This window comes from Oncorhynchus mykiss, chromosome 19 (assembly GCF_013265735.2).
Source record: "Oncorhynchus mykiss isolate Arlee chromosome 19, USDA_OmykA_1.1, whole genome shotgun sequence".
NCBI classification, from domain to species: Eukaryota; Metazoa; Chordata; class Actinopteri; order Salmoniformes; family Salmonidae; genus Oncorhynchus; species Oncorhynchus mykiss.
In genome coordinates, this window is record NC_048583.1 from 42,227,847 (window position 1) to 42,234,222 (window position 6,376).

A 6,376-nucleotide genomic window follows, 5' to 3' on the forward strand; every position below is an offset into this window, starting at 1 on the left:
CAGCCTTATTCTAAAATGGATTAAATAAAACATTTTGTCTTACCAATCTACACACACAATACCCTATAATGACAAAGAGAAAACCGTTTTCTTTTTTTTTGCAAATGTGACCCGATTCAGGAAACTAGGCGTATGTCCCAAGTCACGACTTCACAGGAGAGCCTTTTGAATGTAAAAATAATATTTTTATCAAAATGTGTTTTTTTGGCAGAATTGCCTTCTCGAACATGTGAACTTTCATGTACCTTAATATCAAACGTGTATATCATCTGTAAATACCAATACAATTATTAAATTACGAGCCTAGTTGGTTTAGCCACAGAAAAGGTCGGCAACCTTCCCGCTAGCCAAGATTGGCTGAGATGATGAGTGGGCGGGACATGATGAGAGATGAGTTTGGATTGGTCTGCGGTGTTGCGTCTTTTGTCTTTAAAATGAGCTGCTTGTAATGCGTTAATACTCCTTTCTACTGCAGTTTTTTAGAAAGATATTATGTTAGCTATGGAGAACTGCAAATATGTTGTTACTGTTCTCAATAACATTGCTGGCATGAATTTATCAGCTGTTATCGACAAAGGTCATGGGGAAAAGGTGTGATTGACAACTTTCTGGACAAGGACACGTTTTGAAATCAGTGGAACACAACGGACCAAATAAGCTGTGTAAACTAAACAGAAACAACACAGGGTGTCTTATAAAAGGGGTTGCAGTCTGCCATTAAGCTTTCATTAATGTATACAGGTAAAAAATCTAGCTACAGATTCAGATATTATACGTTTCTAATTTTGTCTGAAAATGGTTTTCATTGCAAGCTAAAGCTTGCTGTTAGCCATCCAGCCATTGAACAATGAACATACCTTTTTTGGTTAACTATAGCTTGCTATGACAATCGGTTTGTATTGCTAGTAACGTTATTCTATGGATTGGGATTATAGTTACTTTTTTAGCTCGCTAGCTAACATTAATTTAAGTGTGTGTAACGTTAGTGATGTTTTCTCAGAATGCCATTTCGCATTGCTAGTTACAGCCTAATGTTAGCTGACAATCGGTTTGTATTGCTAGTTAAAGCTTGCTGTTAGCTAGCCAGCTGACGTTAGATGGCTGGCTAGCTACAGTAGCTAGTATTACCTTTATGAACTGTGTGTAGTGATGTTATCAGAATGCCGTTTCGCATCTATTGTATAATAATGCTAAAATATTTGTATCTGGAATTTGTCTTTCAGCATTAAATCAGTAGAACACGCCTGACTAATCCACAAGTCATACAGTCATCAAAAGAGAGCTGGCCCAAGCAAAAGAAGGCAGCAGCGCAGCCATCAACTACATGCACCATTTCTTCACCAACTACGGAGTTGGTAAAACACTGCTGACCTGAATTGTAATAACTGCAGTGGCCAAAACAAGAACAAGTTTGTGCTCTGGTATTTTGCCTGGTGGACCATGCACAAGCTCCACCACAGTCTGGACCTTCACTTCCTGATCACAGGCCACACCAAGTTTGCCCCTGACTTTGCTTCGGCCTCATCAAGCAGCGCTTCAGAAAGACCAGAGTGTACACTTTGTTAGAGATTGCTGGGGTTGTGAAGGACAGCACTGTGACGGGTCAACATCCCACAGCTGGTTGGACTGGAGGATGGTACGGTGCTGGTGGAAAGCCATGGCTGGCAACAACACCTGACTCCCTACTTCAGGCCTCTGCCACAGATCAAGCAGTGCCAGCCCATCAGGTAAATAAAATGTATTTGCATGAGGTTACTCTTATCTAAACTTGGGAGGTGACTTGATGTTGTGCAGGGTTGTAATGTCTTCTGATTTTTTTTGTCATTCTCTGTTTTACAGCTTCGATGCTCTGGAGCCTGGTGTTGTTGGAGCGTTCGGACTGTCGGGACCAGGTTTCAGCTGCTGCGCAACGCTGACATCCTTCCTCCCATAGATGGTCTGCCTGTAAAAGCACCACCTGGACTGGACACAGCTAGACAATATTTTTGACAAGATCAGGGAGTTGTGCGACGAAGAGGCTATAGACATCACATGCTCTACACTAAAGTCAAGGGTAGGACAGAAACAGGTTCTCCGAATATTCCCCTGTTCATGCATGGTTTGGACGGACCAGTCATCAGCAGTGCCTCTATTCACATGACTCTCTCCTAACACTCACGCCATATGTTGCTGATATTTTTCTTTATCCTGCTGCTCAGCCACTTTACCCCTGATTGTATGCATATAACAACCTCGTCTATCACTATTGTTATTGATGTTGTTCTTGTACATACTGTATATTTTATTTATATTGACACTATTTCTGATATTACTACTATGCAAGTAACCATTTGGCTTTGGCTGTACCATTTACACGTTCTGTAGAGACCATCCACTCAGCAAGACTTAGCAAAATATTTGATATATAAAATGAATATTGATGTGTGGTCGTAACATGATTTTGTGACATAACACAACAATATCATGTGTTCGTATCACGTGTCCACCACTTAAATATATGGCGCATGCATCTGTTTTATATACTGTACATGTGCACCTCACTCAGGTTTCAACTCAGGCATGCCCTTAACTTATGTATGGTATACTATGTGATAAGTGCATGTGTAACAGTACATAAAGTATGCTAATGTACTGGTGTGAAGGCATTTGGGCAGTGGTGTAAAGTACTTAAGTAAAAATACCCTAAAGTACTAATTAAGTAGTTTTTTTGTGCTATCTGTACATTACTATTTATATTTTTGGCAACTTTTACTTTACTACATTTTGTAAAGAAAATAATGTACTTTTTACTCCATCCATTTTCCTTGACGCCCAAAAGTACTTGTTACATGTTGACAGGAAAATTGTCCAACTCAAACACTTATCAAGAGAACATCCCTGGTCATCCATACTGTCTTTGATCTGGCAGACTCACTAAACACACATGCTTCGTTTGTAAATTATGTTGGAGTGTGCCACTGGCTATCCATCAATAAAAAATAATTCAATTTTGCTGTCTGGTTTGTTTAATATAAAGAGGTTGAAATGGTTTATATTTTTACTTTTGATACTTAAATACATTGTGCCTCTGGCTATCCATCAATATGATATATTTTTTTTTAAATACAATTGTGCCACCTGGTTCAATATAAGGAATTTGAAATGATTTATACTTTTATTCAAGTATGACAATTTAGTGCTTTTTCCACCACTGGGTGTGGCTGGGGGTTCTAGCATTTCTTTCACACGACCCGTCAATTTAGACAAGTGTATCAGGGTAAGCGTCATCTAATATTTATATCTGGACACTTTCTGTTTACCTGGAATTTTTCCTTATTGTAGGCTACTACCACTTTTAGTCTTTAGCACATGACATCATGTGAATCCTTAAAGAGATGGGTGGGGATGGCTTAAGAGGGTGTGAACAATGCTGAATGGATGTATACAAAGGAGTAGGTACCAAAACATTCAAAGGCCCTTTTCTCAAAAGTGAATTTACAAATATATCAACTTTCAAAGCAGAATTACTTTCCCGTTGTTCCTCAAAAATGCTGTGTATGATATACCATTTTGTAGCTCTTGAGCCTCTACTTTTATTCAATGTAAAAAACAGAGATTCAAATTTTGCTACATAAAACCAAATTCAGGGGGTGAGTCACAAATGTATTAAAATGTTTTTAAAAAACCTACAGAGAAGAAACTCCCCAAATGCAGAGAGAAAACTCCCCAAATACAGGTGTGTTAAGCTTGTAGCGTCAAACCCAAGAAGACTTGAGGCTGTAATCGCTGCCAAAGATGCTTCAACAAAGTACTGAGTAAAGGGTCTGAATAGTTATGTAAATGAAATATTCAGTTTTCTGTTCAGAAATTAGCAAAAAATAAATAAAACATATTTTTGCTTTGTTATTATGGGGTATAGTGTGTAGATTGATGAGGGGGGTAAACGATTGAATACATTTTAGAATAAGGCTGTAATGTAACAAAATGTGCAAAAAGTAATGGTGTCTGAATATTTTCCGAAAACACTGTTTATACAGTTGAAGTCGGAAGTTTACATACACCTTAGCCAAATACAACACAGTTTTTCACAATTCCTGACATTTAATCCTAGTAAAAATTCCATGTCCAACGTCAGTTAGGATCACAACTTTATTTTAAGAATGTGAAATATCAGAACAATAGTAGAGAGATTGTTTTATTTCAACTTCTATTGCTTTAATCACATTCCCAGTGGGTCAGAAGTTTAAATACACTCAATTAGTATTTGGTAGCATTGCCTTCAAATTATTTAACTTGGGTCAAAAGTTGTGTGCAGCGTTCCACAAGCTTCCCACAATAAGTTGGGTGGATTTTGGTCCATTCCTCCTGACAGAGCTGGTGTAACTGAGTCAGGCTTGTAGGCCTTGCTCGCACATGCTTCTTCAGTTCTGCCCACAGATTTTCTATAGGATTGAGGTCAGGGCTTTGTGATGGCCACTCCAATACCTTGACTTTGTTGTTCTTAAGCCATTTTGCCACAACTTTGGAAGTATGCTTGGGGTCATTGTCCATTTGGAAGACCCATTTGCGACCAAGCTTTAACTTCCTAAGTTAAACTCCCAAAAATAATGTTAGTTTATGTTCTTTTTAAACTTCTAAAATCATTTTTTTTTAACATTTAGCTCGACATTAAATTACTTGAAAAATCAGTGCGGCTAGAGCAGCTTGCTATAGAGCGAGCAAACTATAGTTGTTTACATACATTTCGTGTCCGACACTTGCCTGTCCAATGTAACAGATATTTTGAAGGGTGGGGAGAGAATGAGAGAGAGTGGAGGAGGAGGCTTGGCTTGAAGTGCTGGGCATCTTGTTATGAAGTGTATTATCTGAATTAGGCCCACATAAATATACCTATGGAGGAGCAGCCTCTATGATGGAACTTTGAATGTCTTTCAACTTCTGAGAGTTGGCTTAACGTTGGATCAGAGCAAGCTAGCAAGCGAACAAGCTTGTGTGTGCAGAGTGGCACCAGAATTTAAATAAAAACACTTACCTTTTTGTAGTAACTATAGTATCCTTAACTAGCATTGAAAATGTTAATCAATTTTTCTCTAATAAAAATTCTCTCTTCCTAATTTCTGAATCTTTGGAGCTAGAAACAGAGCTGCCATGTCTACCGGCGCCATCTTGTATATGCTTTGATTTTTTTTAATCACTCTTGAAACATCAGTAGGCTACAGGAGCACACACTGTCAAAGGTGGGTGACAGAGGGAGGGCTTTGCATAGACGCCTTGTTACGTTTCTTTGTGGGGACTAGAAAAAAATGCCTGGAACGTAAAATAACGTTATTAAACGGTTCCCATGATTTTTAAAATTTTGGTTCTGTTCAGGAATGGTACAGATCACTTTAGTTCGGAGTTCAGTTTCTGTTCCTCTAAAATGTTTGCTATATTAAATTTTTTAGTTCTGTTCCCTGAACCAGTTCCAGCCCCTCAAACGTTTAAATTATATTAAATACAGTGCTGTGAAAAAGTATTTTCTCCCTTCCTGATATCAAATGTTTTTTGCACATTTGTCACACTTAAATGTTTCACATCATCAAACAAATTGAAATATTACACAAAGATAACCCCAGTAAACACAAAATGCAGTTAAGTGATTATTTTATTTATTACGGGAAAAAAGCTATCCGAACCTTCATGACCCTATGTGAAAAAGTAATTGCCCCCTAAACCTAATAACTGGTTGTGCCACCCTCAGCAGCAACAACTGCAATCAAGCATTTGCGATAACTGGCAATGAGTCTTTCACATCGCTGTTGAGGAATTCTGGCCCACTCTTCTTTGCATAATTGTTTTAATTCAGCCACATTGGAGGGTTTCCGAGCATGAACCGCCTTTTTAAAGGTCACGCCACAACATCTCAATCGGATTCAAGTCTGGACTTTGACTAGGCCACTCAAAAACCTTAATTATTTTTTTTAAGCCATGGACATGCTGGTGTGTTTTGGATCATTGTCCTGCTGCAGAACCCAAATGCACTTCAGCTTGAGGTCACAAAATGATGGCCGGACATTCTCCTTCAGGATTTTTGGGTAGAGAGCAAATTTCATGGTTCCATCAATCACAGCAAATCGTCCAGGTCCTGAAGCTGCAAAGCAGCCCCAGACCACTACCATATTTGACTGTTTGTATGATGTTCTTTTTCTGAAATGCTTGTGTTACTTCCACACCAGTTGTAACGGGACGCACACCTTCCAAAAAGTTCAACTTTTGTCTTGTCAGTCCAAAGAATATTTTCCCAAAAGTCTTGGGGATCATCAAGTTGTTTTTTTTCCAAAAGTGAGACGAGCCTTTATGTTATTTTTGGTCAGCAGTGGATTTCGCTTCGGAACTCTGCCATGGATGCCATTTTTGC

The 6,376-nt window shown here is 38.6% G+C and overlaps 1 long non-coding RNA gene across 1 annotated transcript; it reads left to right on the forward strand.

Moving 5' to 3' along the window:
* The first annotated feature begins 409 nt into the window (after positions 1-409).
* Positions 410-2,632, forward strand: LOC110497895. Its single transcript, XR_002469738.2, has 3 exons — positions 410-741; positions 1,224-1,727; positions 1,840-2,632. It is a non-coding gene; the product is annotated as an uncharacterized LOC110497895 (long non-coding RNA).
* Positions 2,633-6,376: the final 3,744 nt, after the last annotated feature.